The 21,832-nt window shown below is 41.2% G+C and overlaps 1 protein-coding gene and 1 non-coding gene across 3 annotated transcripts in view; both read right to left on the minus strand.

Moving 5' to 3' along the window:
- Window positions 1-21,832, minus strand: part of LOC132386791 (gastrula zinc finger protein XlCGF8.2DB-like) — a 142,462-nt gene that overhangs the window by 105,119 nt on the left and 15,511 nt on the right. The window contains exon 3 of one of the 2 annotated variants that reach the window (XR_009509667.1): window positions 17,670-18,822. The exons of the other annotated variant lie outside the window; for it this stretch is intronic. The gene's annotated coding sequence lies outside the window, so the exon portion shown is untranslated. Of the gene's footprint in view, window positions 1-17,669; window positions 18,823-21,832 lie in introns of those variants that run through there. 2 annotated transcript variants of the gene reach the window in all.
- Window positions 1,118-1,190, minus strand: trnaa-ugc (transfer RNA alanine (anticodon UGC)). The gene has a single exon. It is a non-coding gene; the product is annotated as a tRNA-Ala (tRNA).

Genomic DNA, 21,832 nt, shown 5'->3' on the forward strand with positions numbered 1-21,832 from the left:
AGCAGAACATTGTTACCCGGTCTTAAAGTGCTCGGCACATGTAATGTTTTTTAAATCTGTAATATGCAAGTCAAACGATGACCAAACATAACACACAACACACGTAGACACTGTCAGGCAGTCACAATTGACAGGGAGGATGCAACAGTGAAATGTCCTGACGGGACGACGTTGGTGGTTTCTTAAAAGTAAGACTTCTATTCTGTCTTTATTGTGACCATCTTTGACAGTGTTGTAACTTCAAACAATGACAATGCACATACGTTGAAGCTAAAATTTTTCAATGTAACTGTTGTACGATTAGTGCTTAGCACATTTATGGTTTGTATTCATTAATACAGATAAATTCAGTTTATTTCATTATTATATTACCAAAGATGTCGAAACATTTTAGCATAATTTTAAAATGATGTTAACATGGTGTAAAAGAAATTCCAGCTCCTTGTCCACAAATGCCACGTTCGCGGGGGAGTTTCAATCATGGCGAGGCTGTGGTATGGAATTGATGATGGGCGCCGTAAAATAAGTCCTGATCCATCGAGGATCAGGACTTAAAGATGACTCTGTTTCCTCTACAGTCCTCCGCTCTACCAACTGAGCTATCGAAGGAAAAGCGACACCAAGTTTCTCCACGTTGGCTCCTACCGACAATCATTATGCAGATTTCAGCCTGGCATCTGTCGACCGATGGCAAAAGCCTGCCTATGGCAACTATCTCGTCCTTCCAGCACTGGGGGCCACAGGCCACGGGATGACGCCTATCACCGCGCTTCTGACAATTCTAGGGACACTGCGATTCCAACACAGCTCTTTGATCGTCCTCGCCCGTTCAAATCAAAGGTTACTCAGCTTTCTCTTTTCACCCAGTAACCAGGGCAATGTCCTTCTAACCACTCACCCGATTTATGCCTGAATCGTCGCCTGCAGCTCATCCATTACTGAAACAACAGGTGCCAGCCAGCTTTTCCTCCTACCTGCTTTCAATCAGCAAACCTACGACATTTTCTCGCTGCCCTTTGACAGAGGCACTTTCCGCCCGCTCTGTGCCAACCACATCTTTTGTGAAATCCAAGTTCAGGGATTTGATGCGACGAATCCTCTGAATACAAAATGTCGATGGAGAATGCGAGCATCGATCTCGCTACCTCTCGCATGCAAAGCGAGCGCTCTACCATTTGAGCTAATTCCCCAGCACATCGCGCTAGTCTCCTATAATTTGCTCCTTTGGACAAACATCGTGGCATGCCTGCCACTGTTCACCGATGCACAATCAGCAGCTGACAGACAGGCACACACACTCACTCACTCATCAGTAGCTGAGCGAGGCGTGAGGTCTCTGCTTCCGTATCAGTAATCGAAAGGTACTTACCCGGGATACCGACAATTATAATGACTGTGTAACAAATCTCCCTGTCTGGAAACATTGTTGATCCAAGGCTGCTCTGTTTGGAATGTTGTCAATTTCTAAATTTCTTAAATGTTGTAAATAGCCAGTAAATAAACTCAAACAGTTATAACAAAAGCCAGAGAGCAAATTTCCTTTGCGGCTACTGAGTAAAACTCTTCACGGATCACACATTGTTGAGAGTCCACCGCGTCTGGATGTTTCCGTCTTCAATGTAGCTGAAGCACAGAATGACGTACTTTTATAGAAAAATCGGTCACCAACAATGAAAACAACTTGCACAGTGACTGGTGCTAATTACCGCTAATTAGCAAAAATATCTCTGCTCTAACGAACCGTAATGCCAGTGGGGAAATAACATGCCTTATTTCATTCAACTGAACTCAACACCTGTCATGAAGCCTCAAGAGACGGCCGATGCTGGGCTCGCAACACCAAATGTGATGTTGTCAAGCTACTCCGTGTAATGACAGGACATTATCTGACCATCGATGGTGACGACAGTAGTCTGTAATCCTGTGGGTGAGTCCACCTCATCAGCGCTGATTCCACACTCACATTGCGAGTGGAGTCTCTGTCTCGTTAATTCCCCGTGATGACGCACCTTTCATGTGATTCACTGTCACTTTGCTTGCGGTGATTTATTTTTTACTGGTCATTAACATGAATGATTTCTGGCGCAAACCCTCACTGTTTGCACTGTTACCGGAGTCAGTCGCAAACACAGATGTTGGCAGATATGCGGCGCGAAATGCAAACCAATGACCCCAGCATTACAGACATTGTCCGCTGCTGTACCAGACAGTGAAAAACAGAAAATATTGTATCAACACCGGTCTTAATGCAAATGTAGCAGTAACGATATTACAGAGGCACCAGATGATTTTCGAAGTTAGATTTCAGAAAAAGTACATATTAAGGTGCTAACCAGAGGTGAACAGCGCAGTGGAACATCAATACGCGTGCACAGCGAGGTATCAGGATATAGAAAGAGAGCTGTTCCTGAAACACGCTGTTCTCGTGTTTAGACAGAGAAATATGGAGAACCAGGGGACAGGGGTTCTTTGACATTTCATGAAACATAACAGGCCAGTTGCGTCACTTCAGCCACAGCACATCAGGAACAGAATGACGGTCCAAGGAGAGACGCATTGGAAAGAACGCAGCATTATGAACCAGCATCAGTAACTGAGCTTCCGGGCGTGCACTGGCTTCAGATTAGAGCCGCGCAAATATCTGAGTGCCGGGGAAAGCGGATTGATGGTAAATCAGGGAGGATCCTGGGACTAATTGTCGAACCCCTTTCTATGTGCATGAGAATAAAATTCTGCGTCAATTCAGCCAGTGGACATTAGGAACATCCAGGGAGACGCTTTCGAAAGAAAGCAACATTCTGAAACCAGCATCAATAACTGAGATTTTGGCCGTACAGTAGCTTGGAATTACAGCTGTTTCTATATCTGGGTGCCGGGGAAAGGGGATTAATGGTATGTCAGGGAGCATTCTGGCACTAACGGTCGAACCCCTTTGTGTATGCATGAGAATGAAATGGTTAATTGTGTGCAGCGCTCTCCTCCTCGAGGACAGGCATACTATGGATTCTATGAAAGCGAAGATAAGGTGCCTCCACCCAAAAGGTCATCTGTCCATTTTCCTCCACTGACGCTGCCTACATGACTTGTTCCTCCAGCATCGTGCAGGCTCCTCATAGATTCTTTTACAGGAGTTTCTCAGCGTGTTCAAGGCCAAGACTGGAGCCGCGGAATTCAAATGTTAATTCCAAGTAGCTTTGTGGAATAAAATGTAATTTTGCTCATTCATTGCTTAATTCACTGACAAGAATTGCAGAAAAAAAATGAGGTAATTATTTCTGCCTACAGCAGACTATGAGAGAAATGGTTAGTGTCCCACACTGATACCACGCCACACCCGGCCTGATGGAAGTACCCTTACCCCGCTGGGGAACATCCCGCAGTGGCATCTGGTCACAGAGTCATCGAGCAGTCCGGCACTGAAACAGGCTCTTCTGCTCATCCTCCAGCGCCGAACTGATCCTCCCCCTAGTCCCGTGGACACTGCACCTGGACCATGTCGTCCATAACCCTCCCATTCGTGTCGGATCCAATCTCCTCTTCAATGTTGAAATCGGTCCTGCTTCCGCCATTTCCTTTGGAAGCCCGTTCCACACTCTCGCTGCCTCAAGAAGATGTTCCGCCGCATATTGCCCAGATATATTTCACCTTTCACCCGTAGCTCACTACTCTAGTCAAACCTCAGTGGAAAATACCTGATTGTATTTACGCTACCTATACCCTTCATCAACTGGAACATCTCGTAAAAACCTTCCCTCTCACTCCAAAGCTTGGGGGAATGCGAACCTATTCCTAACCTACTCAATCCTTCCCTCCAACTCCCCTCCTCATGTCCCCGCATCATCCTTCTAATTTTTCTATGTACTCAGTCAAGATATTGATATTGTTCATGCAGGTTGGTGACCAGAACACATACAATACTCGACATTAGGCATCACCAACTATACAACTTCAGCATAGCATCGCAACCCCTGTACTCGTTGCTCCGATGTCTGAAGGCCGATGAGCCTATAGTTCTCTTTACAACCCTATCTGCCTGCGACGCCAGTTGCAACGGATTATGGATCAGTCTTCCCAGGTCCCTCTGTAACACCGCAGTACTCAACGCGCTCCCTTTTACAGAGTAAATCCTACCACGGTTTGTCCTCCAAGTGATACACCACACACTGACCTGTATTCAAGACCATCAGCCACTCTCGCTGTCTACCACTCATCCAATATCGGGATCACACGCAACTCTGCAGATTCAGCCTATCAGACTGTCGGTCAGATCGTTGATCTATATAACACACAACAGTGGACCCAGTCCAACCCCTGCGGTACACCGGTAACTTCAGGCCTCCAGTTAGAGAGGCCACTACCTACTACCACCCTCAGGATTCTGCCTCTAGGACAGGGTTTCCAATATTTTTATTGCATGGAGCCCTACGGTTAACCGAGGGGTCCGTGGATACAAGAAAGGGAACACTTGCAGTAAGCCAGCGTTGCATCCAATTTACTACCGCATTCACAGTGACAAAAGACGGGACACTCCGGCACAACCTCTCAGGCCCGACATTGACAAAGGCATTAATAAACCTGTTTCTGATTCTGGTTTGCTAATCTGGTCTTGGACTGCGCTGTAAATGTCAGCACGGAGTGCAGTATTGATTCGGTGGCATGGCGACCCTGTAAGGGAACACCAATACCGCAGAACGGAAACACCTGCACAAGGTAATGGATGCATCCCATCCCATCACAGGAAAAGCCCCGCACACCCGACAGGTGAAAACACAGGAAACTAGCGACACAGCTACAACGTGTGACGTCACAAGGAAGCAGAAGGCACAAACAAGAGCGACCACCTTCCAGTTGATTCCCTTTTATCCCGGATGCCATTGGAAAGAGACGCAAGACCAGGTTTAGGAACAGTTCTTCACTCCTACCTTCAGGCACCTGAAACAACGCGGATTACTTCACTCACCGCAAAACTGAACAGATTCCCCAACCATGGACACAGTTTGAATGGCTCCGAAAGTCATGGTCTCCTAATATTGTTGCGATGTATTCATTGATCAAGTTATCTAATTTTCTGTCCTATCGACCTCTATTTACCTATCTATCTATCTATCTATCTATCTATCTATCTATCTATCTATCTATCTATCTATCTATCTATCTATCTATCTATCTATCTATCTATCTATCTATCTATTAGTTTGTTTATTTATTTATTTACTGTTTTGCATTATTATTCACACCCTCCGTTGGCCAGTGTTAACCATGGACGGTGCGACCGGGTTGTCTCCCTGGTACACAAGCCAATATGTAAAGCTATTGCAACAGTATACAGAGAGCACGTTGTTGCCACGTAGTTGTTGTTCACAACATTTCCTCGTAGTTTGCTACCGAAGCTTTCTCCAGGACTGGGTTTTGTTGTAGGTTTGAGAACAGAATTTTCCATCACATGATGAGTGCCAACCCCGGCTGACAAGCCCCATCCGTCCGAAGCCATGGTGAGCCGCCTCTGCTCCTCATCCTGTCAATAGAAATGGTTCCGCCGGGCTCAGCAGTTAAACCTCATGTGAAGGTCAGGAGCTGGGCTTGTTCAGACGGGGTAGACAACCCAGAGGTTGTGTGAGAAACACGCCATTGAGAGATGTTTTGTGTAGTGGGAGTTAATCAGCATTACCAACCCCGTCTACAACACGCCTAATGAAGCTTTTCAGTCTGATGACTATTTAAGTTTGTTTTTTCTCAGCTCAAGCTGGTCAAACTTGCGGCATGTGCACAGCCGAGGGCACTTATTTTCTTAATTGCGGGGAGTTTTAGGAGCAGTCTAGAGCTGTTTATTGTTGCGGCTTTCTGGAGACTTACATAAATATTGCTGTGAAGGCCTAACTGTTTCAAAATACTGTATAGTGTGTTTGGGATGAGACCAGTTGTGAATATTCATATTGGGACAATGTATACTAGACAATGTATGCTAGAGCTGTTCGGGAGGGTTTAAACTAATTTGCCGTGGGTGGGACCCGGGTCGTTCGTGCTGAGGATGAGGTACGAGGGGTGATTGACGGACGGGCGCCATGTATTGGCCCTATTTGTAATAATGAACCGGCCTTAATGTAATTGTAGGACTCCGACGCTGAAAACTGGATCAGGTTCTATCTATAGTAACGTTACTGCCTTTTATGGGTTAGCATTTTAAAGCAAGAATTTGGTGAATGATGCTGGCCACCTGATTTCACCTGTATCAGTAATGAAACTGAGTTAATCTGCTGCAGGATCCTGTGCTGCGGTCGATTGTTTCTGCTTTCTCGTGACATTGTCGGCTTGAATTTGTTGTTCTTCTGTATTTTATATTGGTTCAGAGTTCACCACCTTGTGTTGCACCGTTCCTGGGAAAAGGACTCCAACTCTGAGCCAAACCTTCGCCGTTTCCTTGTCGACATCGACTCTGTTCAGATCGTCGGGATGTTCTCCACAGAGGGTCATGTTCTTCCATCGGATAACTTTCTGTTCTGAAGTGACAATATTATTATTTTTTCTATATTGTACTTTCATTTAAGTTTAATGGTGTTGCCTCCATATCAGAATTCCACATGTTCGCGTTGATTACTAAAGCTTGTCTTCCTTGCTGAAAAGTTAACTTTCTAAGTTTCATCTGGGTAGTGTGTAAACTTATTGCGTCTGTTATTTCTCTTCCGCCTCTGTCCGAGGTACCTGCTTTCAAGTGCATGTAGTGTTTTCTAAAATTTTCATTTCAGTTATTATTTTTCTTTATCAGTTTTCCAGATAGGCTTTGATAAACAAATATAATGTATTTGCAGCAAACCTGTGTGTTGCCTTTGTAATATTTTCACTATTGAGCTCTTTCTGGCGCATTTTCTTAAGACCTGAAGTGGTTTATTTCCATTTATTACGCCATGATCTAATTTGCTTGCATTTTGATATCCCAGGTGTTTATATCTTTCATATCCATCCATGGGGAGTATCGGAACTTGCTGCTCTACTCGCTCTATTGCACCTTTCATTATGTTTAATGTTCTGCGGTTATCCAGTCCAAATGACATGTTTCTCTAGGGTGGGGCAGAACTAAATAACCTTTGGTAGTCAACATAACAACATGAAAGCTTTCAGATATTCATTCGGGCTTGATTCAGAATTACAGAATCTATTATCAGTTATCTTTACATATTTTCACACCCTCACGGCATACTTTCTGCTCTTTTGTAATTATATTGTGATTACCTAAGTGAGTGTCGAATAGCTATGGGATGCATGATGCTACAATTTTATACCGTTTGTAAACAGGTAAATTATTATCAATGGTATTATTGCAGCCGCACGTTTTTTTTTCCTCTTGCTATCAGCTCCAGCCGCTAAATCCTGAGGCACGAGCAAACCGCACACACCTACTTCTCAATTCGTGTGAACTTTCTAGCCACTCTGTTCGTGTGAACTATCATGGCGTTCTGGAGACTGACATCAATATTGCTGTGTAAGCCTAATTGTTTAATGCTACTGTGTGCTGACTTTCGGATGATGCAGATGTAGCTGTCACAATTGAGACAATGTGTTACAAGGATTTCCCATCATCAATAATGATCAGTTAGGTACAGAAGGAGTTTGTATTTATTGATAAGTGCCTTTATTGTCTGAACTAAATCAGCACGTGAACATACACAACGACTACGTTTCCATGAACCTGGGTAAACTGTCAAATAATCGAAACGATGATTGCCGGTGAAGAGTGGGGTTCCACAAGGCTCCATGTTGAAACCGATTCTTCTTACGTTTTGTGCCAATGATCTCAATGATGGAATTTATCGCTTTTATTTGCAATGTTTGCAGACGATATGAAGAGAGGTGGATGGGCAGGGAGCGTTGTGTAAGTAGAGAGGATACAGAAGCACCTACATAGATTAGGAAAATGGGTAAGGAAATGGCAGGTGGAAGGTAGAACCGTCTCTGGTCATGCACATTGGTAGGGGAAATGAAATCATTGATTCTTTTCTAAACGGAGGGAAAATGCAAACACAAATCTCAGGGGGAAAGAGACCCGGGAGGTCCTGTGTGACAGTCCATAAAGGGGAATTTACAGGTTGAGTCTGGGTGAAGAAGGCGTGCAGTGTCAGCGTGGATTTCCAGAGAACCAGAATATAAAAGCAAGAAGATAATGCGGACACTTTATAAAGAACTTTATAAAGGAGGGCTATGGGCTGAGTGCGGGTAGGTGGGACTAGGTGAGATTAAGGGTTCGGCACGGACCAGGAGGGCCGAGATGGCCTGTTTCCGTGCTGTGATTGTTATATGGTTATATAACTGGTGGGGCCACACCTGGAGTGTTATGTGCTGTTTCCGGCCCCTTGTTTGACTGGAGATGGCTCAAATCAGTTTCACGAAAGTAATTCCAGGATTGGATGACGAGCCATCTGAAGAATGTTTGATCACTTTGGGTCTGTATTCACTGGAATTCAGAAAAATTAGGAGTGGCCTCATTGAAAACTATCCAATAGTGAAAGGCCTTGATAGAGTGGATGTGCAGAGGATTTTACGGAAGGCAATCCTTTTAAAATAGAGATGAGGAATAGTTCCTTCAGCCAAAGAGTGGTGAATCAGTGGAGTTCTTTACCACAGTCATCAGTGCAGACAAATATTTAATGTGTATATTTAATACACAGTGTGACAGATTCCTGATTGTTCAGGACATGAGTAGATGTGGGTTGAAGACAGAAGACTGGAGCTGAAAGGAAAATTGGATCAGCCACGATGGAATGGCGAAGCACACTCGATGTAACAAATGGTTTAGTTCCACTCCTACATATTATGGTCTCATGGTCTTATGCCATTGAATATTAACTGGTTAAACAGCCTCATGAGCGGCACCTTCTCAAAGGCCTTCTGAAAATCCAAGTACACAACATCCAACGATTCTCCTGAATCTAACCTGCGTGTAACTTCTTCAAAATTTTCCAGAAGATCTGTCCGGCAGGATTCCCCATTAAAAATCAGAAGATTGAATGAGTAAATAAACTCTTGGGGGATCCGCTGGTGCCGTCAGTCTCACCGGATGATCAGGTCTGTTTGGAAAGTGGATATGCTAGATATGTGATTCTTTTTACCAGTAACTTGTGTGGTTAGACGAATCGGAGAAACAAACAACAAGCGAAGTCAGAATTAGATCCTGGTTTGCACTGTTGAAAAATTATGATCGACACAACCGAGGTAATCCGGACGTGGACCCCGTCCGAAGCTCGGGCTATGGGACAGATTTGTGAAAGATAGGTGGAGGCGTTGGTAGGGCTGAGGAAGCAATGTGATTGCAGCAGGACACAGGCAAATTTGAAGAATGAGCAAAAATGTGGCAGATGGAATACAATATTGGTAATTGGACGATAGTGCTTTTTAGCAAAAGGAACAATACTGAACTATTATCTGATGGGGAAGAAGGTTCAAACAACATATGAATATGAATCATCGGGCAAAACTCACAGAAGGTTAATTTACGGGACGAGCCTGTGTAAAGAAGGCAAATGCAAACTTGGCAATTATTTAGAGTAAAGTGGAAGATGGCTTGTACACGCTGGAATTAAGGAGATTGAGAGGGTATCTAATTGAAACATATAAGATTATTAAGGGATTGGACAAGATAGAGGCAGGAAATATGTTCCAGATGCTGGGAGAGTCCAGTACCAGATGGCATGGTTGGAGAATTAGGGGTAGGCTATTTAGGACAGAGTTAAGGAAAAACTTCTCCCAGAGAGTTGTAGGGGTCTGGAATGCACTGCCTCGGAAGATAGTGGAGGCAAATTCTCTGGATGCTTTCAAGAAGGAGCTAGATAGGTATCTTATGGATAGGGGAATCAAGGGATATGGGGACAAGGCAGGAACAGGGTATTGATAGTAGATAATCATCTCAAAATGGCGGTGCAGACTCGAAGGGCCGAATGGTCTACTTCTGCACCTATTGTCCATTGTCTATATAAGCAAGGAGATGATGCTAGTATTTTTGAGACCCTTGTAGGCCGCACAGAGCATTTGAGACCCATTTCTCTGAAAACGTGTGCTGTCTTTGGAGAGAATCCAGAGGATGTTCAAGATGATGATTCCGGGAATGAAGGGGTTAAGATATGAGGAGCGTTTGCCATCCTTGGGCCTGTACTCCTGCACTGACCTAAGTTTAATGAATGCGGGTGGTGGGGTGGCAAATCGCACTCAAACTCACCGAATGAGGGAAAAGTCTAGAAAGGGTGGATGAGGACTGGACTTTTCGTATGGTGGGGGTTGCGATAACAGAGGACACAGCCTCAACACTGAGGAGCGACCTTTCAGTTTCGTTAAAAAGAATCTTATTCAGTCAGAGAGCAGTGAATCTGTGGAATTCTCTGACGGCGGTGAGGGACACGTCTGTGGGTACATTTAAGGCAGAATCCAGAAGCTTGCTGATCAGTCAGGGCATTACAGGATATGCCGAGGAGGCAGGTGCATAGGGTTGAGTGAGAACCGGGATCATCCATGATAGAACGGCAGAACAGACTTGATGGGCTGAATGGCCTAATTCTGCTCCTATGTCTTATTGTCTTATACAGTGAAGAATGACACAAAATACTTGTTACGTTCAGCTGCTATTTCTTTGCTCGATCGGCAGCATCATCTTCCAGCGGTACAATATCAACTCGCCCTCTTTTACTATTTATATGTATGAACAGCTCTTGATAACTGCTATTATTGGCTCACTTACTTTAATTTTTCATCTTGTCTCTCCTGTGTGTCTTTTTTTTCGTTGTCTCCTGTTGGTTACGTAATTTCCAATCCTCTCACTTCTGACTGTTTTCTTGCTATATTACGTGATCCCGCCTTTATTTTATCAAAAACAGGAGAAAATCTGTGGATGCTGGAAATCCAAGCAACACAAACACAAAATGCTGGAGGAACCGAGGTGGCCAGGCAGCATATATGGGAAATCGTAAACAGTCGACGTTTCGGGCCGAGACCCTTCATCAGGACTGGGAAAAAAAAGATGAGCCGTCAGTGGAAGAAGTGTGGGGCTGAGAGGGATGAAAGAAGCGGTAGATGACAGGTGAAACTGGGAGAATGGGAGTAATGAAGGAAGAATCTTCTCAGGATATAATTTCCTTAACGATTCTCAAAAGTTCATTGATAATACCTCCACATCTCCTCAGCCACCTCTTTCAGATCTCTGGAGTGTACGCTATCCGTTCCAGATGAACTATTTAACTTCAGACCTTTGTGTTTCCCAAAAACCTTCCCCTGAGTAACGTTACTTTACACATTCTGCCCACTGACATCTGGGACTTCGGTATTCCTGGCAGAGTGATAAGAGTGATGTACAATACTTATTCAGTTCATCTGCCATTCCCGTGCACCCCCACCACATTACTACCTCTCCAGCATCATTTTTCAGTGGTCTGATGTCCACTTCCGCCTCTCTTTAACACTATATGTACCTGAAGAAAAATATGGCATCCTCTTGAATATTACTAGCTAGCTCACCTATGTATTCCATCATTTCCTTCTTAATTATTTTAGTTCCATTCTGTTGGTTTTTAAATGCTTCCCAATCATCTAACTTCCGAGTAATTTTTGCTCTATGCCCTCTCTTTGGTTTTCATGTTGTGTTTGATTACTCTTATCAGCCAGAGTTTGGTCACCTTACCTTCAGAATTCCACTTCCTCCTTCGGATGTATACATCCTGTGCCTTCCCAATTTCTTCCAGAAATTCCAGCCATTGCTGTTCCGTTTTTACCCTGCAAGTGTTCTTTTCAAATCAATTTTGACCATTTTTTCTCTCGTGCATCTCTAATTCTCTTTATTCCACATCTGACTTTAGTTTCTCCTTCTCTAATATCAGGATGAATATGATCATATTAAGATCACTTGTCTTTAAGAGTTCCTTGAACTTAAGTGACCGAATTAATTTAGGTTCATTACAACACACAATCCAGAACAGCTGATCCCCAAGTGGGCTCAACCACGAGCTGCTCTAAAAAAACATCTTGAACACCATCCTAATTTTCCTAGTCACCTGCATGACAATCCTCCATGACCATTGTAACATTGCCCTTTTGGCACGCATTTTCTATCTCCCAATGCAACTTGTGGACCACATACTTACTGTTGTTTGGAGGTCTCTGTAGAATCCCCATCAGGGAGTTAATTTACACTTGCTGCTCGTTAATTCAACCCAAGGAGATTCTACACCTTCCAACCCCATGCCAACTCCTTCCAATGATTTTATTTAATATTTTACCAACAGAGCCACACAGCCCCGATAGCAGCTTGTTTTTGGCTTATTCTTTCAAGAAATATATAAGTATCTGGGAAACAAGAGGACCTGCAAACGCTAGAGAACTACACACAAAGTGCTGGAGGGTCTCAGCATATCAGACAGCATCTGAGGATGGGAATCACCATTTCGGGCCAAGACCCTTTATCGGGACTCTTGATTCCCATGTATCTGGGAAAACTTTGGCAAAATTTAGTTCAAGGCTTAAAAAAAACCCTGTCAAACAGAGCACAATAGTTATCAAATACAACAAATGCAATAAACACCTTCATCAATACCGACATTGATTTTTCTTTAATAAAAATATCCTGGACCCATTTCAATCAGCAAAGTTAAAAGATAAATAGCAACTTTAGAAAAGACTATTTACACACAAACCCACTTAGACTTTGGACAGAAGGAGGAAGAGAAATCATACATATGAAAACAATCACACAACCGTCAGATGAAACTTCCAACAACGTGAACTGACAACAAACATGAACTGGATTCAGCACTCCATGTGTGTATATGCAATCGTTATAAGAAATATAGACCAGAAAACGTACATGAGAAGCCAACTCAGAAAAATGAATCATCACTATCGAAGAAAACATTAACCAGTGGAATGAGTATGACCCTCCATGGGAGACATCCCAACGATCTGAGCAGACTGGATGGTGACAAGGAAGCATCGTGCACCTGACTGAGAGTTGGAAAACTGTTCCCAGAAAGAGAGACATTCCTTGCAGAAATACAGGACAAGGTGGTTAAAATGTAAAAAAAAATCAAAAAAATACATGAAATACAAACAAACAAGGCAGTAAGTGCACAAAATGCCAAGAGAAACCAGACACAATCCAACACAAACCAGGATCCTGCAGCAGTAACTCAATCGGATTACTTACAAAAGTACAATCAAGTGGCAAATATCATTCACCAAAATATTGCTTTAAAGTACTGATGAATGACCTCCATCACTTCAAAAAGCCATCATAAATTCAAGCGTGAACCAGTTTTAGAGTCAAAATCTTACAAATTACATGATAATCAATACATTATTTCAGACAGGACAACCCATAATAACCATCCAGATATAACATTACAGGATAAACAAGCAGGAACAACTCCCCCAATAGATAAAACCGTTCCCAACACACACGTGTTACTCGACCACTGGAGCACCTCACCACAGGTACTGTTTGTGTCATCAGTCAGACAACCAAATTATTTTCTCTGTCAATCAGCTTCCAAATGTTACTAATCTGTCATTCGGTGCCACGCCTGCTGCTGATTCCCTTCTCCTCATCATACGTTTTTACCCTGATTATCGCCGAGCCCCAAACTCTTCCCTGTGCAGAATTGCCTCTGGTTTCTGACCCTGCTCCGTTGAAAATCCGACAGATGGTTCCCCATTCCGCTTTCAGTCTTTAGAGGAAAGTGCGCTTTCAACAACCCTTTAGAAGCAGGAAAAATGACCCATAATGTGGAAATGAGCCATGGATAAGGAGGTTAACTACCAATGTTATTCCTCCTCAACCCAGAGATTTGAGGGGCGAAGAACATCTCAGACAGAACTGCAGTCAGCTCGACTTCTTCAGTCTGCAGGAACTTCAAAGGAAACCACTTCACCCACAGAGTGGTGACTGCTTGGAAACCATCACCACAGGCAGAGCGAGAGGTGAACAACAGGGGAGGATTTAAAAGGACTCACCTGGAACAGAATCACTGGCAGGGTCCAGCTGGCCTGACTTGACCATCTACTGTACATTAGCAGTGTTATAAATTCAACAGAATCCGAAGACATAGAGTTCAAAATAGAACTGATTTATTTGTCTCAGAGCCAGAATATTAATCTCCAGTTCCATTAAAGGTGAATGTGCAGCAGAAGAAACTCTTCCCATGCCCAGTGACCAGGGTGCAGAACTGGGTGTGGTGAGCCGCAGCAATAATTGCGGAGTTCAGCACCGACAGTCAGTCTCAAAGTTGCATTCAGCAAAGGGGATGGACAAATATCCAGTATACAGCTTACTGAAACTTCTTCCTATTGTGAACCACAAGGTTAATGGTGCCATAAGGTTAATTACTGAGAGAATCCCTTTCACACTCACAGCAGGTGAACAATCACTCCCCAGTGTGAACTCAGTGATGCACATTTGGTGGAGATGACTGAGAGAAACTCTTCCCAAAGTCTGAGCAGGTGATCGGCCTCGAACCAGTGTGAAATCGCTGGTGTTTCAGTAGGTGAGATGACCATGTGAATGCCTCCTCACATTCAGAGCAAGTGAACAGCTTCTCCCCAGTGTGAACTCTCTGATGACTCTGTAGATTGGATGATTGACTGAATTCCTTCCCACAGTCTGAGCAGGTGAACGGCCGCTCCCCAGTTTGAACTGTCTGGTGCGTAATAGGGAGGATGACAGAGTGAATCCCTTCCCACAGACTGAGCAGGTGAACGGCTTCTCCCCGGTGTGAACTGGCTGGTGTCTCCATAGGGTGGAACAGTGAGTGAATCTCTTCTCACAGACCGAGCAGGTGAACGGCCGCTCCCCAGTTTGAACTTGCTGGTGAGGCATTACGTTAGATGACCGAATAAATCTTTCTCCACAAGTTCAGCAGATGACCAGCCTCCGTGCAGTGTAACTGACTGGTGTGTCCACAGGTGGGAGGACAGACTGAATCCCTTCCCACACACAGCACAGGTGAATGGGTTTGCCCCAGTGTGAACTCGCTGATGTACCTTCAGATGAGATGACCGAGTGAATTAATTCCTATTTTCTGAGCAGGTTAATGGCCTCTCCTCTATGTAAAATGATGTGCGTGCCAGTCAGTCAGATGACCTAGTGAATCTCTCCCCATAGCCTGAGCAGGAAGGATGGTTGATTGGATCCCTTGCTCCACTTCTTAAATATCCAGACAGAGGCAGCACAATTGGTTTGTTGTGTTTTAATTCCCACAGAAAAATTCCTGGTCAGATTTAAACTGTAAAAAGATATACAAAATCCATCAGTGGGTGAAGGACAACATTTCAGATGAGATCACTTGAGAGTCAGAGAAGATCTATCAAATGTATATTTCAATAAAAGTACAAAAAAAGGAATATGCACTGTCAAAATCGTGTAGAGTATACCACTCAGCTAATATAAAAAAGGAACCACGACTCCTCTTAACAATTCATAGAAAAAAGTCTCAAAACTTCTATTATTGAGAAAGAAAAAAGCATCACTTCCCAGTATTTCCTTCTTTCGGCAAAAATCTCAGGAGCAAAATCTTCCACTATACCAATTTCAGTTGAATTGTAGATTAGTTGTCCTCTTTTCTAGCCTCTCGGATTATAGCTTTTTTGCTTGTATAACAATGCAAGAAAAGTATGAGTGGTCGTGGACGTAATTCAGATAAACGCCGAAATCTTGGAATTCTATGTGCTCTGTCGAGAAAAGGGTTCACTTCAAGGATCCCACTAAAAAGTGAATGCAGCATATCTCAGAAGAAATTTAACAGGTCACCAGTTTCAGTATTTTCAGGCAAACCCGAAAATTCTTCCGGCGCGCTTTGCTGTCTAAATCAATCATTTATTTCTCTTTGTTCTTGATAATTCCAATGTGACTTCATTAAGTTTCTTTTCCATAGATGACATCTTCAATTCTTGTTTGTTAACTGTTATTGTTCCTTCTCAATTCGATGGGTAGTCTGTCTGAGCATCTGAAAAGTGTTTCAGGAAAGGTCTTGCCGCTTCTCAATTCAAAACCAGATCGATTTCCTGCATCATGATTAAATCTTAAATCCTTTAACAAAAATAATGAAATTGAAAGTCCAAATTCTTCAGAGATTCTTGAACAGTAGAGATAGATATGTCAAGCTTTCTGTTAGCATCCGTCATCTGTAAGCGAACCAAATTCAAGTTTCATATCATGTATTTTTGCGAAAGTAACAGATTTCTCCGATTTATTTGTTCTGCTGTTCCATTTCAGGAAAGGTCTTGCCGCTTCTCAATTCAACACCAGATCGACTTCATGCCATCATGATTAAATCATAAATCCTTTAACAAAAATAATGAATCTTCATTTTTAGAAACTTTTTATTGATGCATAATCTTCTACAGCTATAAAATGATACAAAACTTCAACAAGTTCATATATATACAATTAATAAAGCTGAAGAAAAAAAGCTTATCAAAATATATGAAGGAAAAAAGGAGTACCCCAACTAACTAAAAAAAAGGAACCCCACTAACTACCAAAAAAGGAAAAAAGGAAAACAAACATTAGGAATCAACTCCCACAACAATACATCTTACCATCATATATTCATATTTTCTCTCTCTCTCTCTCTCTCTCACAAAAAAAGAAAAAGAATCATTAACTGCTAATTCATCCTTGTATAAAATAAAATTGGAAGGAAACCATATAATATAATACAAATTAAATAATTTGGCAAAACAGCCCCATCTTCTCTCAAAGTCCAATCAAGGATCAAAAGTTCTACTTCCATTTTTTTTTCCAAAACCGACATATAACATTACTTGAGAAAACCATTGAATTAATGTAGGGACAGAGGTATCTTTCCACTTTAATAAAATAGCCCTTCTTGCAAACAATGTAACAAATGCAATTACACATTGATGTGAAGATGCAATACCCTGAATATGATGTGGAACTATTCCAATTAGTACAGTCAATGTAATAGGTTGTAAATTAATTTTCAGAGCTTTAGAAATTGTAGAAAACAAAGATTTCCAAAAAGATTTTAATGAAGAACATGACCAGAATATATGTGACAAAGTGGCTATTTTAGTTTTACACCTATCACAGTAATTGTCTATGTCAGGAAATATCTTGAATATCTCACCTTTGTTAAATTATAACGGTGAACAATTTTAAACTTAATTAAACCGTGATTGGCACATATCAAAGAAGAATTTACTATTTTCAGAACTCGCAACCAATCTTCATTAACAAAGGTCATATTAAGTACTCTCTCACAATCTTGTTTAATCTTTAGTAAGAGGATATCTTTTTATAGTAAACATAAATTATAAATTCTACCAATGGAACCTCTTACTAATGGATTCAAATTCAAAATTGTATCCAACAAATCAGATTCTGCCATATATAGAAACTTAGATAAGTATTGTTGTAAAAAAATGTCAAACCTGAAAATATTGCAGTAAGTGTGTATGAGAGAGAATATTTGCTAATTAACTCTTCAAAAGTCATCAATCGGCCATCACAAAGTAAATCTGCACAAGACCAGATCCCCTTATTTCTCCACAGGAGAAAAATCGGATGAGTTATTGAAGGTTTAAATAAAAAAATTCAATATAAAAAACCATTGTTCTAAATTATTCTTCTAAATAAAGTACAAAATAAGTGAGTCAGTTTGATCAATTTTTTTATTTAAAAAGATAGGAATATTTTGAAAAATATATAAAAATCTAAGTAAAATCATCATTTTCACGGCATGGATACGACCTATTAAAGCAAGAGTAAGTGGATTCCATCCAGAAAATAGTTGTTTCATGGAGTCCATTAAAGGAACTACATTATCTTTATAAAGATATATATTTAGTAATTATAATACCTAAAGATTTAAAAGAATGAACAATTCTAAATGGAATATCATTATATTTAAACACAGTGGCATTTCATGGAAACAATCCCCTTTTTATTGAAGTTAAGTTTATATCCTGAAAATTTACCAAAATCTTTTACCAAAAGATCATCTGTGTAAAGAGAAATCTTATGTATGGTTCAATTCATAGAAATACCATGAATATTTTTAGCTTCACGGAGTTTTATGGCCAAAGGCTCCAGTACAAGATTAAATAATGAAGGGCTTAATGGAAAACCCTGTCTTGTGCCACTGAAAGTGGGAAAAAAAAGGACCTGAAATTATTAGTAATAACTGTGGCAATAGGATTCTCATAAATCATTTGAATCCACCTGTTGAAATTATTACCAAAACCAATTTTTTCCTAAAATTTTAAACAAATATGACCACTCAACTCTATCAAATGCCTGTCCTGCATCGAAAGAGATAACACATTGGGGTTCCTTAGATAGTGATGAATATATAATGTTCATCAATCTCCGAACACTGGAGAAACAGTAACGACCTTTAATAAAGCCTGTTGGCTCCATCGAGATAATTTTAGTTGAAATATTTTCCAAGTGGTTAGCCATTATCTTAGAGTTTTCAAATCCACATTTAATAACGAAATAGGTCTATATGATGAACGTTCAGTAGGATTTTTATCTTTCTTAAGGATTAAAGAAATAGAAGCTTCATAAAAAGGTAAACTACCCTTCTCAAAGGATTCATGAAATATTTCCAACAGGTAACGAGAAAGTAACCTTTCAATTTTTATGTAAAATCCTACCAAATACACATCAAGTCCAGGAGCTTGACCTGACTGCATTAACAACATAGTTTTCTGAATTAAATGCTCAATAACTGGTGCATCAGGCATCTGTTGATCTTCAACAGTAATTTGAGGAAATTTAATCTTATGTAAAAAAAAGCCTTCACTTTGGAGGAATCTGCAGAAAGTTGAGATCTATAAAGAAAAGAATAAATATCCTGAAAAATATTATTGATGTCTTTATCGTTACATGATATATCTCCAATATTTTTACGAATCTTTAAAATTTGTCTTAGCTACAGCTGCCATTAATTGGGAAGCTAAGTGCATAGTATTTTTATCCCCAAAAATATAAAACTGACTTTACAATTTAAGCAAATATCCTTCAATAGGATATGTTAGTAATAAATTATACTGTGATTGTAATTTAACTCTTCTTTTAAACAAAGCAACATTTGGAGAGTTAGCACTGATGTTATCTAATTCTTTGTTTAGAGATTTTATCTAATTCCATTCTTGTCTGTTTCTTCAGCTTAGCTATATATGAAATAATCTGACCACCTAAATAGTCTTTTAATGTATCCGAAATTACTAACTTTGAGACGTTTCCTGTATTATTAAAGATAAAAAAAACTCTGAGTTTCAATAAACTCAACAAATTCAGAACTTCATTGACAATGTTCTGGAAAACAAAGTGGTCCAGTAGAAGCATCATCTTTCAGTTCAATTATTAGGTTTAAAGGAGTATGATCAGAGACAACAATTGCATCATATTCACATTTCTGAACATTAAATATAAATCGAGGGTTGACTATAAAATAGTCGATTCTCGAATATTTATTATGAACATGTGAGGGGAAAAAAAAGAGTATTCTCTATCACTAGGATGCATATGCCTCCAAATTTCAATTAAGCCATAATCAATTAAAAAAAGAATTAATAAGTGATGCAGAATGATTAGGGAGTTGATGTTCGGATGATAGAAGCATAGAAAATAGGTTCAGGGGTAGGTCATTCAGCCCTTTGAGCCTGCACCGCTATTCAGCATGGTCATGGCGAATCATCCAACTCAGAACCCTGTACCTACTTTCTCTCCATACTCCCGGTCGCTTTAGCCACAAGGGCCATATCTAACTCCCTCTTAAATATAGCCAATGAACTGGCCTCAACTGTTTCCTGTGGCGGAGAATTCCACAGATTCTCCACTCTCTGTGTGAAGAACTTTTTCTTCATCTTGGTCCCAAAATGCTTCCCCTATCTCTTTAAACTGTGACCCCTCGTTCCAGACTTCTCCAACATCGGGAACAATCTTCCTGCATCTAGCCGGTCCAATCCCTTTAGAATTTTATACATTTCAATAAGATCCCCCTCAATCTTCTAAATTCCAGCGAGTATAAGCCTAGTCTTTCCTCATATGAAAGTCCTGCCATCCCAGGAATCAATCTGATGAACGTTCTTTGTACTCCCTCAACGGCAAGAGTGTCTGTCCTCAGATTAGGGGACCAAAACTGAACACAATACTCCAGGTGTGGTCTCACTAAGGCCTTGTACAACTGCAGTAGAACATTCCTGCTCCTATACTGGAATCCTCGTGCTATGAATGCCAACATACCATTTGCCTTTTTCACCGCCTGCTGTACCTGCATACCAACTTTCAATGACTGGTGTACAATTACACCCAGGTCTCGTTGTACCTCCCCTTTTCCTAATTGGCCACCATGTTTTCCTGCTCTTGCCACCAAGGTGGAGAACCTCACATTTATCCACATTAATTTGCATCTGCCATGAATCTGCCCACTCATCTAACCTATCCAAGTCAGCCTGCATCCACTTTGCATCCTCCTCATAGCTAACACTGCCTCCCAGCTTCATGTCTTCCACAAACTTGGAGATACTGCATTTAATTCCCTGGTCTAAATCATTAATAAATATTGTAAACAGCTGGGGTCCCAGCAATGAGCCTTGCAATACCCCACTAGTCACTGCTTGCCAATATAAAATGGTCCCATTTATTCCCACACTTTGCTTCCTGTCTGGCAAACAATTCTCTATCCACATCTGTACCATACCCCCAATACCGTGTGCTGTAAGTTTGCACACTAATCTACTGTGTGGGACCTTGTCAAAAGCCTTTTGAAAATCCAAATATACCAGATCCACTGGATCTCCCCATCCACTCTACTAGTTACATCCTCAAAAACTTCTATAAGATTTGTCAGACATGATTTACCTTTCACAAATCCATGCTGACTTTTTCCGATGATTTCACCTCTTTCCAAATGTGCTGCTTTCACATCTTCGATAACTGTCTAGCATTGTCCCCACCACTGATGTCAGGCTAACCAATCTACAATTCCCCAGTTTCTCTCTCCCTCCTTTTGTAAGAAGTGGGGTTACATTAGCCACCCTCCAATCCTCAGGAATTAATCCAGAATCTAAAGAGTTTTGAAAAATTATCGCTAATGCATCCACTGTTTCTTAGGCTACTTCCTTAAGCACTCTGGGATGCAGGCCATCTGGCCCTGAGGAGTTATCTGCTTTTAATCCCTTCAATTTACCTAACACCACTTCTCTACGAACATGCATTTCCCTCAGTTCCTCAATCTAACTAGACCCTCGGTCCCCTACTATTTCCAGAAGATTATTTATGTCCTCCTTAGTGAAGACAGAACCAAAGTTGTTATTCAAATGGTCTGCCATGTCCTTGTTCCCCATGAACAATTCACCTGTTTCTGACTGTAAGGGTTGACATTTGTCAACCAATCGTTTTCTTTAAAAGGCTATAAAAGATTTTACAGTCAGTTTTTATGTTCCCTGCCAGCTTTCTCTCATAATCTTTTGTCCCTTTCCGAATTAATCCCTTTGTCCTCCTCTGCTGGACTCTGAATTTCTCCCAGTCCTCAGGTGTGTTGCCTTTTCTGGCTAATTTGTATGTTTCTTCTTTGGAATTGATACTATCCCTAATTTCCGATGTCAGCCATGGGTGCACTACCTTCCCTGGTTTATTCTTTTGCCAAACTGGGATGAACATTTGTTGTAGTTCATCCACGCGATCTTTAAATGCTTGCCATTGCATATCCACCATCATCCCTTTAAGTATCATTTGCCAGTCTATCTTAGCTAATTCCTATCTCATACCTTCAAAGTTGCCCTTCTTTAAGTTCAGAAACTTTTTTTTCTGAATTAACTACGTCACTCCCCATCT

Source organism: Hypanus sabinus, unplaced genomic scaffold (genome assembly GCF_030144855.1).
Source record: "Hypanus sabinus isolate sHypSab1 unplaced genomic scaffold, sHypSab1.hap1 scaffold_131, whole genome shotgun sequence".
Classification (NCBI taxonomy): Eukaryota; Metazoa; Chordata; class Chondrichthyes; order Myliobatiformes; family Dasyatidae; genus Hypanus; species Hypanus sabinus.